A 21,576-nucleotide genomic window follows, 5' to 3' on the forward strand; every position below is an offset into this window, starting at 1 on the left:
ATTGTAAAATCTGAGGAATGTTGGGCACTGCTGTGCTTATCCCTTGAGATTGATTCCAGGCAGAGAATCTTTTCCATTTGTCAGCATAAGATTTTCTAGTACTAGGCCTTCTCGCCTCCAAAACGACATCCATCACAGGTTTGCTGAGCTTGTAGTTGTACTTGTTAGGTCAAGGCTGTGTTCCACAATGCCATGGCTAGTCTGCAAAGGGGGTAGGAGTGTGTACCCCCCTGCTTGTTTAGGTAATACATAACCGTGGTGTTGTCTGTCTTTATCATTAATTGTCCTGGATGAAAGTAGTCCTTGAAGGCTATCCCTGCCAGATGTGCCCCCCAAGCATAGTCTGATGCGTCTGTAGTTAGGGTTTGGGCGGCAGGGGGTGGTGTGAATGGCAGTCCCTTGTTTTGGTGGCAGGCCTCTGCCCACCATAGGAAATATAGTTGCAGGCAAGGTATGATAGGAATCATTGCTTCCAGACTGTGACAATGTTGAATCCGTAGACTTTTTAAGTAGCACTGAAGTTTCCTTATATGCAGTCTTACATATGGAATTAGAAGAATGCAGGACGCCATAAACCCCAAGGCTTGCAGTATTTGCCTTGCAGAAAGCAGGGTTTTTGTGGCCACCTGTTTGAAGTAAGTCACCAAATGAATTTGCTTCTCTGGCATAAGGAAAGCCATCTGGGCAGTTGTATTCAAGCTTGCACCCAGGAATGTAATTTTTTGAGAGGGTGCCACTTGTGATTTCTTTTCATTTATAGTGTACCCTAGACAAGTTAGAACCCTTTTTGCAAATGCCAGATGGTTTAGAAGAGTGTCCTTGTTTTCTGCCTGAATTACACAATTGTCCAGGTATGGATATATTTAAATATTTCTTTGTCTGCAAAATGCAATTACTGGAGCCAGGCACTTGGTAAAGACCCTGGGCACAGTAGATAAGCCAAAGGGCAGTGCAGAGAACTGGTAATGCAAGTAGCCTGCTTTGAAGTGGAGGTATCTTCTGCAAGATTCCCTGATTGGGATATGCAGGTAAGCCTCTTTTAAATCTAGAGTTGCCAACCAGGCATCTTTGCCCAGCATAGGAATTAACTGAAGAATCAGCATCTTGAATTTTGGAATGTCCAGAAAGGTGTTTAGAGTAGATAAGTCCAGAATTGGATGCCATGATTTGTCTTTTCTGGGTACCAGGAAAAGTCTTGAATAGAAACCTTGTCCCTTTTTCTCTTCTGGTACTGGTTGCTCATGAGGGAAAGTACTTATTTCTGGGCCTCTGCCCACTGATTTGCGGGCAGGTCTGGCCATCCATTTGGAATTGGCAACGTGTGGAAATGAAATCTGTATCTCTGGGAAACTATATTTAAAACCCATTTGTCGTGGGTTATAAGTTGCCAGTTTCTTGCATGAAGAGCCAGTTTTCCCCCCAAAGGGGCGGCTAAAAGGTAAGTGCTTGGTAAGTGTAAAGGGAAATCATTGAGACTGCTTACCATAGGGATGTGTCTTGTTGTTTCCAGATTTGGAAGAGGAGGCACCCCATTGTTTTGTTCTAAAAGTCCCTTGGAACTGAAACCTGGAGCCTTTGGAATGTCTGTGTTTGACTTGAGTGGCTCTTGAAGGAACTGGAAAGGATCAGTTCTTAGTAGGCCAGTGCCTACCAAATCTTGGAAGTTGCACCTGTAAGAAATGTTTTACAGTTTACATAGATTTATCTTTATCTTCCATCTTTTTAAAAATTCTTCAGCCTTATTACCAAAGAGACGGTCCTGTTGTAAAGGAGCATCCAACAATTTTGCTTTGACATGATCAGGCAGATTTTGCTCTTTGAGTCAAGCTTGCCTTCTTAGCACAGACCCAGTTACAGCAGCTCTGCAAGAGGCCTCCAAAGAATCAAAACCACATTGCAAAGTATATTTTCCAACTTGTTCAGCTGAATGCAATAAATCCTGTAAATCTTTGTTTTCCACACAGTCAGAAATTAACATAATTTTCTGTTTAAGCAGTCCCGTGATATGCTGTTGATATTTTAGCATATGAAATTGACAGTTTAAAGCTCTGATTGCCAAGGTTGCAGAAGTGTAAACCTTCTTACCCCATCTATCCAGCGCCCTGGAATCTCTATCAGAAGGGGTAGGATTTTTAGTGGTAGAAGCCTTAATGCCCTTGGGACCCTGAGAAATGGTTTCAGGATCTGCAACAGGATTTTTGAAAAGGAATTTGTGGGAGTCAGGAACCCTGTAGTATCTGTCTGGCTTACAAGGAGCCAGAGGCAGAGAATCAGGAGCCATACTAGATTCTGAAAAATCATCATCAACAATGTCTAGAACAGGAGGTATAGCCAAAGGCCTATGCTGAGGATGAAGAAGAAAATCCCTAAGTCTCTTTTTAGATTCAGAGAAATCCTGACTTTCCCAGTGTAAATGTCCCCTTAAGGTATGTAAAGTTTCCCCAAAAGAAAAATCCTCGGGGAGATGCAGAAGGAATGGAATCTTCTGCATCAGAGTCCTCATAAGTAGGTATAGACAATTCCTGTTCATAAGAAGAGTTAGAAGAAATAGAATCCTGTTCAGACGATTCATAATCAATGTCTTGCCGAGGCCTCTTAGAAGGGGGGGGGGGGTTGGCTACCCCTGATCAGAGTAATTAAATCTTCAGCCATTTGGATCATTTGTTTTTTAGGCATAGGGGCCTGCACATGTGGGCCAGGCGTTGATTTTTTAGGCATAGGTCGAGTTTTTGGCCTTAGTTTTGAAGATGGCATCGGTCTAATATACAAATCTGTAGGCCTGAAAACACCCTCAGAAGCTGGTGTCTGCACAGCAGCTCCGGACCCATCCAAGGTAGAGACATCCGTGGGTTCCGTAATTGAAGCATCTCATGGCATATCGGACTCCAAATGGGTCTCAGTAGAGGCCTGCGAATCAGAAGTAGCGGGTATCAGGGGCTGCGAAAGCGGCTTACTGAGTACCGGCGAATTGGCAACTGGCTTAGGAGAAGCGTTGTTGGCAGTTTTGGACCTCAACGGCCTGTCTCTGTCTTTTTCTTTGCATTGTTTAGGTATTCCGATAGTCGGATTGCTAACTGATGACATTATAATTAAAGTGTGAGCCAAAATATTTAGAAGTAAAAATGTACCGACGTTTGATAGTGCATTGATTAAATAAAGCACAAAACCAACAGCAAGGTACAGGGCCTAGGCAAGGAATACAGTACAAATGAAAATCCTTATGAGTTATTTGCTTCCCACAAGTAATGCAATTATTCACTTTTACTGACATCGGTAAGGAGCAAGAAAAAGTTTCCCCAATGGGGTACTTAGCTTTTTAGTTGAAGACTTTGGATCTGAAACTCGAAAACGAAAATTTCAGGAGTCGGCCGACCGGCACTTGCGAACTGCTTCTGCTTCGGGCACTGCGCGGCAAGAAAGACTGATGTAATGGTGTCGGCTGCATGTTTTATACCCCTGACGACCTGACGTCATGGAAGAAGGGAGAGCAACCAACGCAGGACCCAAGACTTTGTTAATCAGGCCGACTGAGGGCAACCTGCCAGCAGATTACCCCAAATGTAATGACTGCAACAGTGAAATGCAAAGAACATCACAGGAACCAATGAATATTCAACAAAATGGGAAACAGTACAGTTAAAGTGGGAACTTATCATAAACTTTCAAGCATTGCCCACCGTTGTAATAAAGATAATTTCTTGGGACTCCTGCTGTGGAAGGGATGACTTCTGGCCAGATGTCCAGAACTTTGCACTGTTCTCATACTAATCAGGTAGGTGACCTCCTGCCTGGTAGTCAACTCATGCACTGTATAACAGAGATATCTGCCCACATCACCTTTAGTTCTTTCTTGTTGTGAGGTCTAAGAGAGCAGCAAGATAAGTTCCCTGTACAAAATGGATCCCTTACTAAGAAGGACCTATAAGCTGCCTCAAAATTGACCAACCTGGGGAGGAAAGACACCTTCTGAAGTTGACGCGGGGGGGGGGACTAAAAATGAGTAGTGCACACACCATTTCTAAAGGAACTCCAGGAAAAGGAAAAAGAAAACAAAAAAAAAACAGAATGGAGGGAGGAAATACTAATCCAACAGTGGACATACTTGAACACCTACAATTATGCTAAGTTCCAAACAGAACTGTACTACATTCCCTGCATTGGATCGCTATTCTAGCAGTAGCGGTAACTTCTTCGGAAGACTGCCAAAGCATATGAAAATTGTGGAGGTTGGATGAGAAAAGGTGTGTATGAAGAGGCTCTACAAGTTATGCCCAAGCTTCAAAGGAGATATTCAGGTTAAAAGGTTTTGAAAATGTGCAAACTGGTGACCAGAAATCGTGATCAGGAATTTGCTTCCAAAATGGACTGAGTACTGACCCCTCTACTGCTGTAGTAGAATCAGAGATCAATTATCGTGGGATAGTCTTGAACCATGGAATAGATATTAAGTACAGGAGGTCCTTGTATCACTTCTGGACATCTGGGAACTCCTTAGAATCTCAGTTAAAAAGATTCTTCATTTTCATGGCAGAATCACCAAATGAGAAATTCTCTGGTAGGGATGCACACGATCAATTGTCCTCTGTGTCTGAACCACAACAAGGTAAGATATTTGGTCCACATTAGGTCATTTCATATACCACTAATTCAGGGGAGTCTGATTTCTTAGGGGGAGTGGCTTTCTTCTTCTTTAAGACTATGTTCCCAGGACACTGATTCCAGATTTAAAGATGTCTGCAGGTTCTTAAAAAGTGCACAAAATTCTGAACCAACTTCATTAAGTTTTGAGACAAACCTTGGAAAAAGAAATCCCAATCAGCTCATGCTGAAGCAATATGGTCACCTTGGCCTGCATCTAATAGTATATGTCTTCGAGAACAACTTCTAACCTTTGAACTGGGGATGCCCTTACTTACCAGTACTGAGAGATGCAACCCTCATCTTCAGAAATCAGGATACGGTCACTGGAATCCAACACAGGAGCTGGAAGGCACCAGACTGAATGACAACAGGATGATTTCAGCTTGGAAAGACATGCTATGGTGACCTCTTGCATGGCAATACCACAGCCTGAGGTCTAAAACTGTAGACTGGTGTTACTGGCTGTTAAAGCACTTCACCAGAACTGATACCCTTGAACCTAGTTATGTCTTTAGCTCCTGACAGAATGTCATCCCCCTCCTATTACATCATCATTGTGCGCATGCTTCTCTTTTCGCCCTCTCTCTTTATTTATTTATTTGTTGTTTTGTGGAGCACCTGCAGTAGACTTGGCTGATGTCATAACTGCCTTACTGCCTTGGTTAAGGCATGTAGCCTGTTCTGGTTCAGGTAGCTTTGAAAAGTGTTTATTCTCCACTTGCTGGTCTTCTGGGTGAGGTGAATCTGTACTCATACTGTAACAAGCAAGAGATAAAAATGGCAGAGGTGGATATTCCTCTTATACTACCGAAACATTCACGTTCAGGTGAGTGTGTGTCCACTTGACCAGGAAGGGGAAGGGTGAACACCTTTAGAATTTGGTTGGACATTGGGCCTTTTGAGGCAGAAGTACCAAAAAGTTATGCCTACTCCAACATTGACAGTATTATAAACATTTAGTATTTTATCCTGCCTTCAGTTATTTTCTGAAAAACAGGAACACCCTGTCAGGTTATGAGTCTAATATATGAAATTTTTGTGGTCTCAGTTTTAATCCTGCTCCATTATTTGAATTATTGTGCACCTTGTGGGTTGGATTTGTGTGCCTTTACAACAGGTAGATACAGTAGTGTGTGCTTGTAAACAGAGGGTATAATCAGTCTAAAACAGCAAAGCAAAACAATAACAAAAAGAGAAAAGTGTGTGTGTTTCCCTTACATATGATTAAACTTACTTAATGCTGAACAAAATACAGTAACAAAAATAAGACTGACTATAGGTCAATAGATAGGACTGAATTACCAAAACGGTAAACCTGTGAAAGATCAAAAAAACAGAAAACAATTTCCTTTTCTAATTTTTACACTAACCCCCCGCCCAACAAGAACACTAGCCTCCAATTTGTCAACAGTTACAGTGTTGTGGGAAGGGTATATTTAAGGTAAGGTGTAAGGTTAGGGTTGAGAGCAGGAGCAGGGTTAGGCTTGGGGTCAGCACTCATTACTGTGGTGATGCAGGGAGGCAAACCCATTGCTCCTAAACCTAACCCTGCACCCCACCTAAAAAACTTCCTGTAACACTGCCACTATACAAGGCAGACTTGGACACACACACACACACACACACACACACACACACACACACACACACACACACACACACACACACACACACAGTAAACATTACCTAACCTCCACCCTAACCCTAAAATACACACATGCACATGCATACACACAACATCTACACCAGTACTTAACTCTTACCACAACACTAACACCCAAACACACCCATACAGACTGTCACATTCTTCTAAACCCCGCTCACATTTTCAATAAAACATCATTTTGAGATACCAGATGTTTGACTATCCAGACATTCGACAATCTCAACCATCTCTACCTTTTGTCAACCAAAGTGACATTCAACAAAACATAGGGGAACCCCACATGCATATCTATCTATATATATATATATATATATATATATATATATATATATATATATATATATATATACATACATACATAAAAAATATTATGTGTATAAAGTGTCACTGGTTCTGTGGATAAAAGTTATAAAACAGCAAAGAAAAAAATTGGTAGCTTACACTTTGTAACTGAAAATAAACTCAAAAGCATAAACACATTTTGTTTCTTTGTTTTGCAGATGGTCCATTAAGAAATATATTTGCCTTTGTTTTTGTTTTGAGTGCTGCAAATATTACGTTCTCTGGTCCAGAGCACGCAGAATGATCTGCTGGAAAGTAACAGTAAGAAAGGAGAGGAGTTACAAGTGTGCTGGTGATCTAGTAAGTATCACTAAAAATATTTTACAGATTCTATTTTTAGCTTTGTAATGGATATCAGCAAAACAGACCAACAACATCTAAACTACTTCAATGTATTAATTTCCACACAGTCTATTTCTTTCACTCTCTCACACTCACACTCTCTCTCTCCTATAGATGTAACCTTTGACCCTCCAATGAAATTAATCCTAAAGCCCTTAAAGCGACAGGGGCTGAAATAAATCCTGAAGCTTAGACAGAGACACTCCTAATTACGTGCTCCTCACTGAAGGCTGATTTATGACAGCATCGACAGGGCAGGCGCGCGAATACATGCCGAACAGTTGGGAGTAACAACAACAGCCAGAAAGCAGCACTTAATCTAGCCAAGTGCCCTGGAGCTGACAGGCTGCTTAAAGATATGAACTCCCTTCTTCCTTTGAACTAAGAGGGGGAGGGAACATAGATCTGGCCCTTTCCTGCAAAGTTGTGTAAATTGCCTACAGTAGTTACAACAACTCCATATCCACTGCCACTGCTGACTAGTTTTAACCTACCTTTAATGGACTCTTCCTTTTTTATGGCCTACATTTTAATACACTTTCTCTGTTCACTCAATGTTTCATGTTTGTAATGCATCATTTCAAATGATATGTGACGATGTGTTTGTCTGTGTGAGCTCATTTCACTCCTGTGAATTGAGCACAGCAACTCCCTTCATTTGTTATTTTATTGTGAAATCACAGAGTTTGGACAAATGGTAGATTATCATACTGAACAAGTCCACATACTTGCAATATGTTGAGGAAGTGCTTTATCACCAAAATATTTCTTTCCCTGGGAAAATGACCTCATTTTTTAAAAACAGTACATCACTTTCAAGCTATCCATATAAGACAGCTTTCACTGCAAAGAAAAGTGTTGTGCAATAGCAAATGATGGCCTTAATACTTACACTTGGAAATTAATAAAAGCAGAACTGTGACAACAGCATTGAGAGTAGTGGGTGGGCAACTTGATACAAACAATACATAGTTCATAGTAAGTATATAACATTTACAAAATTGAATCTGTACACAATCCCTCCTGTAACATCCACATGATTAAGTTAAAACTGTGGTGCCAGGCAAAGCACATTGAACTGGTGGTAAACCAATAAGCTGCGGTGCCTTCCTTTCATGGAAGGGTGAGTACTGCTCAATAGAAGTAACAGGGCTGTACTTGTGGTGGCCTTAGAAAGACAATGGGGAATTGCAGATTAAAAATAGCATTCTGTAAAACAAGCCCTGTAATAAGCAATATATCAAATAAATAAGTGTAGTCTATGTATATTAACACGTGCATATGCAGCTGCCATTTAATAGCTGCTCATTAATAATTGCATGAGGATCAGATCGTGCAGAGCTCGTGACTGACCACTGTGATGAGAACTGCAGGAAACATACACATTGCAATGGCTGCATATCAAATACACATTAGCCTCTGTGTTATTTGGCAATGCATGAAGATCAGAACCCTGGGGTAGCAAGACAAACAGCGGCTGCACATAAAGTACTACACTTTTAATGCCAGCACCTTTTCTGTGGGAACAACAGTAACCACCATCTCAGAGGTTTCAAACTGCTGCTGCTGTCCCACTGAAGTGTTCAATTCCTTCTAGCCACTTGCCACACTAAGAGGCACCACGGTTTAGAAAGATATGGCATTGTTTGCACAGACTAGCCTTTGCAAACTATGTTTATTGTCATTCCAAAAGCTATGTCCCTGAAAGCCTGGGTATAGCAAAAAACAGGAAACTGATCCCAGAGCATACAATATACATTTTAGTAGTTTTGTGCAGCAAAGAAAACATTCAGGAAGGCCTGAAATAGTCAATGGAAAATAAGGTGAATACAAAATGCCTTCAGTTGCAGTTAAGACGCAATAATTAGAGTGAATATTATGTTTATTGGACTTATTTATTTTTTGTTTACTGGGTTAGGCCCACTAGGCGTGACCTATTTTTATGGCAAAAACAAGGTGGTATTTATGCTGATTAAGTGTAATTTGGCTAGGACACAAGGAGAAATTCCTCTATTCTCCCTCCTATAGAAGTGCCATTTGATTCTTTGTATCCACTTGATTACCAGTTCATAAAGATGGGTTCTCAGTTTAACAGCTTATCTGAAGAAGTGCAGCACATACAAATAAGGTATAGTAGAGCATCAGCGCTTGAAAATTAATCTGGCGTGGAGATAGAAACCATGCCTTTATAACTGGTCTTCCTGGCATCAAAATAAACAAAGAAATCTAAAACTTTATCCATCTAAAACATTTAGAACTTAATCATCAGTCTTAATATATCACTGACACTAGACTATTCAGTTTGATTTGCAATTCTGTACGCCCAAGAAACATCTGTGTTAGAACCTGGGAGTAGCACTATATTGGCTTACTGTTCTGTCAAAGATAAGGGCATGAATCCTTTGCCACATTACTAGCAACATCAGCAGATGTTGACAGAAACTTGGTCAATTTCACTGTTAGTCAATAATGTTGACCAGTTCTAGGTCAAACTGAATACAAGTTGACATTCTTTTATTAACTATTACTTTGTAACTGGTACAGCAGCATGGGATGCATGTATTAATCCTCTTTTGTTTTTACTCTATTTTTTCTCTGGTCCTTCCCCTTCCCATTTTATATATATATATATATATATATATATATATATATATATATATATATATATATATATATACATATACACACAGCACAGTTCATGTAATAGTTTATGATAGTAGTTATGGATTTTGTGCTAAGTATGTTTTATAAATATTTCTTATTTCTGATCTGTTGTAAATGTAATTATAACTTTACAAACCATTGATTAAACCTTACATTTATCTTATCTGCAACTCATACTGAACAATGTTATCCTGGTTATTTTTATTGCATTTCTCAAGCAGAGACAGAAAATGGGCCATCAGGAACAGTTGTTCTACACTGGTTAATAAATGAAAATGAAATAATGCCAGATCATCACTCCTACATGTTTGTAGTACATGAAGTGCCTTAATTATGCTCTGAATTTAGGGAAAAAATTGTTAAGCACTGTTTCAATATACACAAGGTGTTTACAGTTTTGTAAAGATAATATTCTTAACCTCTTTGTGAAATGACAAAACATTTTTTATACATAACTGCTGCCTGTACAATCTACTAAGTTGTGTGTGTGCTTTCCTTTTAATAACTTCCACCTCTGTAAAATCTTAGAATGTATAAATGTAACTACTGTTTGTGTATAAATGTAAATAGAAATGCAATTACTCTGTGTTTGACTGGAACTTTGTATAATGCAGTGTAAACAAATGGAGCTTTTATCCCTGGGCCTCCGCTGAAAATGGGTATTACCCAGTTGGACTTTCCTGGCAAACAAATGATAAATAAATAAAGCTTCTGTAGTTCTAGTCTCAAGCTACAGCATGACAACAGCCAGGGCTGGCCATCATGGAATGGTACTAATAAGCTAAAACAGCTTTAAAAGCTGTAATACACTTCATGATGCCAGTGCAGAGGGGGACATGTCTAAAAGTATTTAAAGCTATTTATTCATTATGGGGATTCTTTGCTTCTGCCCACTGTCTATATGACAACCTTACGTGTTGTACAGCTGTTAATCACTGTGCTTTCCTACACCAATTTTTATCTTTTCTATAACTAGAGTATATTAGAGCAGCTAAATATTTAAGAATCTTAAAAAATTATGATCACAGTTCTAACATAATTCATTTACTGTGTGTTCTCAATATGGATGTCAAGATGTATCTCTTATAGCTTTATTTAATTCTGCCTTCAAGGTGAATTGCTTAATGTCATTGTCTGGAACACATAAGTATATGGTTATAATCTAAGACGGTGGTTTGCAATCTTTTTACACATGAGGACCAGTGAAAATAGGAGAAATTAATTCGGGGACAACTAAGGCAGAAATAAAAGAAACATTATTTATAAAGAACCAATTAAAACAATTGCTGTTTGAGCGTTGCATGCCAACACAGTAATCTCACCAACTGAGAAGGATATAGATACATAATGTGACTAAAGAAACCGAGTATACTTACTTAGAAATGCTGATAAATCATTGCCATCCTACACTATCAACCGTGGAACAATACCCTCTACTCCAACCACCAAGCTGCCAAACCGTTGAATTTCAGGTGGACTTCTCAAGGAATTTATACACACACACAGACACACACACACACACACACACACACACACACACACACACACACACACACACACACACACACACAAATAACTCTTAGCACAGCACATCAGAACAAAGCCTGAACAATAGGGATACATTTTAAATATTGCTGTCATAAACTTAGAAAGTTGCTAGAATAAAATGTCTTGTGTTACCATGCATTTTCTGAAGGGTATTAAGTCTGAAACTCAAATGCCGGTCATTATTTAGTGAATTCAATCCTCAGTGACTTGCCACAAAAATACAGAAAATCACAAATTTTATGAGAAACAGACCAAAATATGAGGCAAAAATCTGGATCATACCTCTCAACCTCTTAGCATAAAAAAATCTATCCAAAGCCTGACATAATGGGGGTGGGGTACAAAGGCCCAAAAATAGGGACAGATTTTAAATATTGCTCTTATAAACTTAGAACATTGGTAAGAGAAAACAGGATTTGTCTTAGCATGCATTTTTCTGAAGGATATGAAATCTGAAACTCAAATGTATGTCATTATTTAATAATTTCAGTCCTTAGATCATCCCAGAGATTTGTCAGAAAATCATCAATTTTATGAGGAAAAGACCAAAAATATAAAGCAAAAATATGAACATTCTACAAAAATCTGGACGGTTGGGAGGTATTGCCCTCTCTCTCTCTCTCTGACACACAGACACACAAACTCCTCACATGTCCTTCTTTGTTGTCTGCAGCACACACCTGCAGAAGCAGCTCGAAGGATGTCCCTTGTCAGTCCATGGAAGCAGCACACACACCTATGGAAGTAGCTTGAAGACCATCCCAGATGGAGGTACTTCTTTTGTATTTAAATTCTGCGCACGCAGAACATAGAAAAGAACAGGTTTGTGTGACGATGACACACAATGCAGCCAGATGCAAAGGCCATTATTAAAAAAGAACACCCTTATAAAAATATGTAGTTTATTTTTTTTATGTTAAAATTAAATATGACAAGTCCCCAGTCCAGGCAACTGCCTTGGCCGCCTAGTGCTGGATATGGCTCTGTGGACCAGCAGGAAATTTCTGCCAGACCGGAGGTAGAAAAACACTGATCTAAGATATGATCCTAATCCTTTTTTTTCGGTCTTCCACAAGATTCTGTAAGAATGCAGCTAACAAAGTATCATCATACCTACATCTCTGTTATCAGAGCAAAACATTGTGTTGAACACTACAACTCACTACATTTGAAATTGGGCTGTAGGTTCATAGGTTGGTACTAGGCTATCAGCCCTAGGGCCTATACAAGCCTAGCCATAACAATTCCCTGGCTATTTCTTCCCACACTATTTACTTCCTTGGACCCCTGTCTAGCAGGGCGACTGACGTGATCCCCGGGGTGAATTTCCTTTCTCCCATCCAATCATCAAGGTTCATTTTGAAGAGGGCCAAAGAGGCACTCTGCTTGACATGTATGGGCAATCTATTCCACAGTCTGGGGAGTCTCTGGGTCAGGAACCTATCCCTCCAGCATGTTTTGTTTATTTTGATGACAAGGTTTAGATAACTGGAGCGTGTGGCTCTGAGTGATTGGGATTTCTTTAAGTGTAGCATGTCCAACAGCTCTGGGTTTGACATGGCCTTGTATGTTAAGCAGTGATCACCTCTGAGTAGACGATATGCAACAGAGTATAGCTGGAGTTTTTTAAGGCGGTCAGCTTAGGGCATCTGCTTTAGGCCTGTGATTCTTTTAGTGAGGTATTTCTGTGGCCTTTCCAGTTGTTGCAGATGTCTTGAGAGGTACACACCAAACGGGGTGTTGTATTCTATAATGGGTCTAATGAGGGATGAGTACAGTGGGACAATGACCTCCTTTTTTCTGGATGAAAAGCCCTTAGTGATGAGGTGTGCCACATAGAAGGATTTCCTGACTGTTGTGGCAATGTGGTTAGCGAAGGTGAGACCACTGTCCACCTGTGTCCCTAAGTCTCTTATCACACTTTCGGTGTTTAGTGTACTGTCACCTGTATGGTAATTCACGGGTACATGTTTTTTCCCAAAGGGGATAACTATACATTTAGTGGAATTGAGCTTGAGCCCATGGCTCTGGCACCAAGCATCTGTTTCTGTAAGGCCCTTTTGTAGAGTATCCACATCATTTGGGGATTCAATAATGGCTCCCAGATTGCAGTCATCTGCAAACTTTGTTAGCCAGAGTCCCTAAGTGTTGGCCTGTACTTTAGAGAAGTAGATGCCAAACAAGAGCGGTCCCAGGACTGAACCCTGAGGTACTCCACTTGTCACTTGTCTGGAGCTGGATTTGGAGTTGGCTACTTTTACAGTGTGGGTTCTATCAGTAAGCCAGTTAGCAACCCATTGGGTGACGTAGGGATTAATGCCCAGCTTAGTAAGTTTATCTATGATTCCAGAGTGGGGGATGGTGTCAAAGGCCTTGGCAAGGTCTAGATAGGCTGTGTGGACCACCTCACCCTTGTCCATAGCTCTGGGGACTGATTTGAAGAAGTCAATCAGGTTCTGGAGACAAGATCGGCCCTTCACGAAACCAAACTGGGTGGGGTCCAGTGTTTGAAGGTTGCCAATGTCTTTGTTTATAAGTTCCATGATAATACACTCCATGGCCTTGCAGATGAGGCTCGTCAGACTGATGAGACGGAAGTTTCCGAGATCCAAGGTGGATCCCCTCTTGTGGAGTGGGACAACTGTAGCTCTGCGCCACTCAGTGGGCACGAAACCTGAGGTGAGGCTATGATTAAACATGACACTTAGGTGAGGTACCAGTTCATGTAGTACACAGCCCGGGATGTCATCTGGTCCCATGGATGCTGTATTCTTAGCTTTGGAGAGTGAGTTTTTTCCTGTGTGGCCGTTATTACCGGAATTTGGAAATCTTCCGGTATTGAGATGGGCCATTTAGGGGGTGAGAGTGGGGTGAAGTTGGCACTGAATGGATCTGCCAATATATTGACAATATCCTTGGGATCAGTATGTTTAATGCCATTCTGTTTTAGCTCAGAGCAGATCTGAGCATTGCCATTTAGATTCTTGACATAGTTATAGAATGCCTTATGTTTTGTCTTTGGAATCTTTGGCAATTTTATTTTCATAACTAGCTTTGGAGGACTTTATGAGAGATCTCAGTTTCTTACTGTGGCTGGTAAGGGAGTTTTTTTCATCCTGGGATTTTCCTCTTTTCTGCAACAGTTTCTTCCTTTTGTTGTAAAGTTTGTTTATGGCAGGGGACCACCAGATTGGCTTCCTCTTTTTGGATGAGAGCATCTTGGTTCTATTTGGGATGGCACGATTCATGCACGAGTGGATGTGCTTGTACAGTGCCTTAGTGTAGGAATCAGCAGTTGAACTTTCAGTTCCCGTCTGCATGGGTGTCATGAAGTTTGTCACTTCTGACTTGAGTAGCATGAAGTTGGATTTGGAGAAGTTTTTTATGGAGGTTTCCTTACTGGGGGGCTGGGGGTGGGATGTGGATGTTAAGAGTGATTAGCTTATAGTCAGACCTGACTAGTGAGGGGGTGACCATAGGTGTGGAGCATCAATTTCCCATGTTGGTAATGACCAGGTCTAGGATATTGGAGCCCCTGGTGGGACTATGGATTAGTTGATCCAGGGCATTGAAATTTATGAATTCCAAGAACAGTTGGGCAAAGGTGTTGGTAGATGAGTAGTTTTCCAAGTTAATGGCAGGGTAGTTAAAATCACCCAGTATTAGGGTGTTTGGTTCTATCTTAATATTTCCCAGTATGTTTAAAAAGGTGTAGTAAGAATCTTGGGGTATGGTGGGGGATCTATAGCAAGCTACAATTTGGATTGCAGTCTTACCTAGTGTTAGTTGCACCTGGAAAATTTCAGATGCATTGTGTTGGGCAACTAGCCTGGTGGTGTGAATATCCTTGGTGAATATTGACACTCCTCCACCTTTAGTGTTTCGGTCCTGGTTTGGGGGCTGAAAAGTGTGGTAAGAGTTGTAGCCTGGTATTGCAGGGGTGATCTCTGGAGCCTTGAACCAGGTCTCAGTTACTGCACAGATATTGATGTTTTCCATTTTTAGGAGTGCTATATTAATGACTGGGGTGCTAGTTATGTAACTACACAGTCAAGTTCACTGACAGCAAAGTTTTAATGACATCACTTTACATGTTTTAGCCTTGTGTCAGTATTGTTGCCCACCCAGGTGACAGAACTATAGAAATCCTAACCAGAATAGAATAGAAGTGAGATTTTGCCTCTCAGTTCACATAGATGAGACAAGTTAATTAATTTTTTTAACGATGTCTACTAGAACACTCATCCCTCTATTAGTAATTAAGTTTGAATTTGAGGGACTGCAGTTCTTAGCACTTTATATACCGAAGTAATATTGTCCATAAGTTATTTATTTATTTATATATATATATATATATATATACATACTCTAGCATGATGCTGCTGGGTATCCAGAAGGTTACATACCTTTTGACCATATTATAAAATACTAATTAGTGAATGTGATGTGTGTAATCAAGCAAGGAAATAGTCACAAAATGGCATACTGTTTCAAATATGTGAGTACTTCTGATGTTACTGTACAAGAATGGGTATCTTATACTGATAGAATATTAACTTTATTGCAAAGTTAATATTGAAACTGCACAAGATGTTTAGTATGATTTAATGTAATGGCTACCAAAATAAATGGGCTACTTCAAAGTTTGCTGGAAAAAACAGAAGCCTAACAAAAGAATAATCTGAAATGGATATTAAGATTTTGCAAAAATCATTTGAGCCTTATTCCATTAGTGAGTACAGGACAATTGTTGTAACAAAAGGAAATATGAAAGCAAACCATACTTGCTATACTGCAGAACTATTTCATTTAAGACATGCTGCCAGTTCACAAAGACATTCATTGGTTGTGGCTGCAGTATTAATAGACAGTATGTAGCATGTATGATGAATATATATATATATATATATATATATATATATATATATATATATATATATATATATAGATAGATAGATATGGGTCTACTTTCATTCATTGAAAACACATTTCACTGAATTTTAAATCACTCACACAAAATCACTGAAAGCTCAAATCACTGAAGGGGGTGTATTATTAGCTTTCAGTGAAATGAGATTCATAAATATAAAAGCTAACTATGTGGGGGGCTATGATCCCCACACCCCTCAATGTGGAGAGCTATGCCCCCCACACCCCCTAACTATATATACTAACTCTAGGATCACACTACAGTGGGAAAAAGGGCATATACATTTTATTTGCCCAACAGTACTTACTTACATTCAGAGAAATGTGATTCAGTGAAATGAGTTTTCAATGATTTGAGCTTTTAGCAATTTTTTGAGGGTGATTGAAATTCAGTGAAATGTGTTTTCAGTGAATGAAAGTAGACTCACATATATATATATATATATATATATATATATATATATATATATATATATATATATATATATATATATATATAAAACAAGGTTGCTGTCAGTGAAAGATTTAATACTAGATAAGGCTATAAAAAACTGCAATGTCCAAGGAAGCAGCTGCAGGCAACACTACCCACTTTCAACAGGACATGGCTGGCTGCATTACAAATACAGTATCTAGAAAAAAATCCAAAGACTCAAGGATATTATAGCAAGACATTGCTTCTCAGACTTTTGGGTAAGATCAGGTTTAGTGCAGACATCACAAACTGGCACAGTTGGCCCAGGGAAAATGACTGCTGGAAATGACATAAGAAAGGCCATACTAAATGAGTTTGCAACTGGAAGGAAAAAGTACAAGTTGTAAACATAAATGTGGAAATAAATATAAACATGTGGAAAGCATATAATGTGCATAAAGTAATATAAAAATAAAATAAAGTGGGTGATACTAATTTTGAGTAAATGGGAAGCAAAACAAAACTTGAACAAAAAGATTTTTAGAACTACATAATATGACTGAAAATGATCACAGATACTCCACAGGTAGAATAAGAATGCAAACTGAACTGGATGTGGGATCAATATTATCTGTCATTCTACCATGATACTAGGTGAGTGTTTACAGAGATACCACTGAAAAGGATAACATTCAGAATGTAAGTTGGTGAAAAAATCATCCTGCAAGGTAAGATCTAGGCACCAGTGAATCAAAATAGTAGAATACATGTTGTAGAGCTATTAGTGACAAGTCAGTTAAAAGGAAGGCTTCATGATATACCGTAACAGCACATTTTGCCCTCTTTAAAGAATAGACCTACAAGCCCTTGAAATTTTTCTGATTAGTGCATCTGGGGCTCATTTCTGAGAGTTTTTTTAATCCAACTAACACATGGTTTGGGTAGCTTTTTATCAGTCTGGACCTTACACTAATCAAAGGATTCCTTTAATTATAAAACAGCATACAAGAACATGCAGGCTGTGAAAGACATGCTTTAATCCAACTGTACCCCCAGATATTTGTACTGACTGACTTCCTTCACTTTTTGCTGCTCATCAGGAAGCTAATTTCCAGATACAACCTACATTTTAATCCTAGGTAGGATTCCAAGGAGCATCAAATTAGTTTTACTAAAATTTGTATTTAGTTCCTTGTATATGGTCAGCTGCACTTGATTAGGTTGGCAAAGCAATCTGTGTATCACTATTAATACTAGGTGGTGGGCGTCAATACAGCAAAGTAGGTAAACTGTTAGGCTGAGAAGCGTAAGACAAAGGTTTGATTTCCATCATCTCTGACCCCTATGCAATGTCACAAGGAGCAACTAACCTAACTTCCTTGTGCTCTCAGTTCAACTATAACAGGAACATGGGATGAGCATCGGGTTACCAAAGTGAAAAGAAAAAGGAAAAAAAGAAATTCTTGGTGGCTACAGACTGCTAGCTGTAATGGGGAGCATGTAGCATCACTGAAAATATTTGGGGTGCAATAACACAGATGACTGCTTGACTACGAACCAAGCAAGGTTTGTTTGTTTATTCATAAGGCATTTAAATGGTTAAAGCCCCAAGTACCCTACAAATATGAAAGACATAAAAGCAAAATATTAAAATGTGGCAAGTCTATAAAATCCAAACTGCAGGGTATCTAAATAATAAAAGATCATACAAAGATGTTAAGAAATGTAAAAATGAATGAAGAGTCTCACTTCAGTCTAGGTAGATCCGCCTGAAAAGGTAATTTTTTTTCAGAGACTTCCTGAAAGAGTACTTGGAATTGCTCACTTACATCAGGGAAGTTAGCAGTCTCCACAGGACTGAGGCAAGGTATACAATCATTAATAAGCCAAAAAGCTGTAAACCCATCTATGGAATCTATACTAGCCGTTCAGCACTTGATCTGAGGTATGTAATGAGGATACAAAAACTCCTTTTTAGATAAGCAGGATTCAAATTGTGAAGGGCACAGTAGGTCAGAATCAAGCTTTTGAGGTCATGTGTACTCCTAGTAGACAGGATGCTGCTCTTTGAAAGCAGTGTAACTACGTTTTTAACATCCACAGACTGCTGCTCAATTTGATTTTCAGAGTTATGGTGGTTTTAGAAATAGGTTTATGCTTTTTATATGGTTTTCAGGGTTAGTTGTAGGATTCCAAGAGTTTTAGAGTTAGGACCAGGGTTTTAGTATCAGGGTTAGGGTTACAATTTTAAGGCTGGGGTTAGGGCTTTAGGATTAAGGTTAGGATTTTTACATTAACTGGTAAGTTCACCAGATGAGTGAACCTCATTTCTCTCATTTATAAAAAGGGGATATGCCTGTCTCCTCAAGGACAGGGGGTAGCCAATGTTGATCACAGACCCACTCTGTTCATAAATGTATTCTGCAAACTACCTAAAAAAGAACAAATGGAGATACTTGGGCTTAAGATGGCTAGGCTTGTAAAGGTCAGGGGCTGCTAGCCTAGTAACCTCCTATGAACCTAAGTCTACTACGAGTGAGTAATACATATTTTAAGTACATAACTAACCATAGCAGTCAGCCACTGCAGATTAGTGTGATATTACTAGTTCTGTTTGTACTGGTCAATAAACTAGGCGCAGAGGTCTCTGCAGAAGAGCCATCTGGATGTCCAAGATAGACAGACAGCATTGCAATAGTCCACTTAAGGTATAACCAGGCTCTGAACTACTTTTAGTAGGTCTGCAGATTAAGTAAGATCTCTGATATAGGATATATTCTTAGATGGAACTAGCTTGCCTTGTTGATGCATGAGATTTGCTCCTTGGGTGTCAGGTTATAACAAAGAACTTCATCCAGATCACAGATATGAGTCACAAATTTCACCTAATATCCCTAACCTACAAATGGGGGGAAGGGAGTACAGGAAGATGTGATGGATGGCAGTTAGCATCAATAAACATGGCTTCATATTTGTAGGGTTGATTTTAAGCCAGTTATTCACCACTGAATAGAGAATGTACATCAGCAATACAGAATATTGCCCAAGCAGTCCTATAAGGTAATACAATCTGACACAGACTCCAGAAATAAATTAAGGTAAAACTTTATTATCGGCATACAATTAAGAATAAATTTCTTTTCCCAAAATTACAACTTTTAACAGCAACATGAGCACCATGAACTCAGTGCTAAGATGGAGCCCTGATGTAACCAAAATTCCAAATGGAAGTAGCTAAAGAAATTAAATCCAGACACCAGTATTTGGGAGCAGCCCAAGACATAAGGGGCAAACCACTCAACCACTGTAAGCTCTAATAGGATCCCATGGTCCAGTGTTGCTGAACATTGAGATGACCACTGTGAGCTCTAATAGGATCCCATGGTCCAGTGTTGCTGAACATTGAGACAACCACTGTGAGCTCTAATAGGATCCCATGGTCCAGTGTTGCTGTACATTGAGACAACCACTGTAAGCTCTAATAGGACCCCATGGTCCAGTGTTGCTGAACATTGAGACAACCACTGTAAGCTCTAATAGGATCCCATGGTCCAGTGTTTCTGAACATTGAGACAACCACTGTGAGCTCTAATAAGGACCCCATGGTCCAGTGTTGCTGAACATTGAGACAACCACTGTAAGCTCTAATAGGATCCCATGGTCCCGTGTTTCTGAACATTGAGACAACCACTGTGAGCTCTAATAGGACCCCATGGTCCAGTGTTGCTGAACATTGAGATGACCACTGTGAGCTCTAATAGGATCCCATGGTCCAGTGTTGCTGTACATTGAGATGACCACTGTGAGCTCTAATAGGATTCCATGGTCCAGTGTTGCTGTACATTGAGATGACCACTGTGAGCTCTAATAGGATCCCATGGTCCAGTGTTGCTGAACATTGAGACAACCACTGTGAGCTCTAATAGGATCCCATGGCCCAGTGTTGCTGAACATTGAGACAACCACTGTGAGCTCTAATAGGATCCCATGGCCCAGTGTTGCTGAACATTGAGGCAAGAAATCATTCATTCTCCTCCCCCATGGATAAGTGACATCAGAGTTACTAAGTTCAGAATTATGAGGGTATAAGGGTGTTGGAAGGCTTGCCTCACCCTGTAAAATCCTATTGTTTAAGTCTATGTTACTGACCATCAGTACTTGTTCTAATTTATTAGAGAGCACATTATTTTTTTCACTGAGTGTGTTGATATAAACCTCCTCTGCTCTATCTTGAGCACAATATTATTTCACATTATTCTAATGTTACATATTTAGTTTCAGATGATAAACGATTCCTGAATAAGGCAAAACTACAGAAAGATTCCACCAGCATGTATGCTAAAGCAGTTGTCTTTTATCATTTATGAACCCTGGTCCCCTCTCCCAAACATTTTGTCATTGTGATGGTGGGTGTGATCTAGAATGAATACAGTCTGAGACACATGACACTACAGCAGGCAGTTACTTCATTTATCTCAGAAGGAAAGTGACCCATATCATTGTAAAGAATTCTCCAAAAATTTGCATAAAGGAAAGAAAAGCGTATCATTGCACACTAACAGGAAAAAGAAGTTATTCCAGCTTACAAAAGACCAAGAGAAATAGTACTTTGCATTAGGTTTCATGACAAAATGTCTTCTTGCACAATAGCATTACTCCATGTCAATGAGTGACTGAACAACCATGTGTGCATTCTCTTACAATGCTTCACCACTGCTAGGTTTATACTGATTTCACCTCAAGTGTTTAAGCAGCTACATATTGGGGTTCCCTTTTTCAGTCCTTTTGTTGCACTGCGTCATCTAACCTTAATGACTATAAAAAGAGCTACTGTAATCCATTAACCTATATCTGCAAATAGGCGCATTTTGCCTTTAAAACTTGTTCAGCTGAATAAAATAATTGCACATATCAAAACAATAACTGCTAACACCTTTCTGAAGTACAAGTGTGGCTGTGCTGTGTAACTGGACCTTAAATTCACTGCCTTTAGTAATCACTTATTCTAAACCACTTGTGAAGCTGAAAT

General features: G+C 39.5%; 1 protein-coding gene and 1 long non-coding RNA gene across 4 annotated transcripts in view; one reads left to right on the top strand and one right to left on the bottom strand.

Annotated features, from left to right (window-relative positions):
- The window catches only part of RARG (retinoic acid receptor gamma), a 1,508,256-nt gene that overhangs the window by 82,451 nt on the left and 1,404,229 nt on the right, over nucleotides 1-21,576 (bottom strand). The window lies entirely within an intron of this gene.
- The window catches only part of LOC122811794, a 732,112-nt gene continuing 717,348 nt past the window's right edge, over nucleotides 6,813-21,576 (top strand). Inside the window, exon 1 of the long non-coding RNA XR_006366290.1 lies at nucleotides 6,813-6,949. This is a non-coding gene — a long non-coding RNA (uncharacterized LOC122811794). The remainder of the gene's footprint in view (nucleotides 6,950-21,576) is intronic.

Source organism: Protopterus annectens, chromosome 9.part0 (genome assembly GCF_019279795.1).
Source record: "Protopterus annectens isolate FY-2018-M chromosome 9.part0, PAN1.0, whole genome shotgun sequence".
Lineage (NCBI taxonomy): Eukaryota > Metazoa > Chordata > Ceratodontiformes > Protopteridae > Protopterus > Protopterus annectens.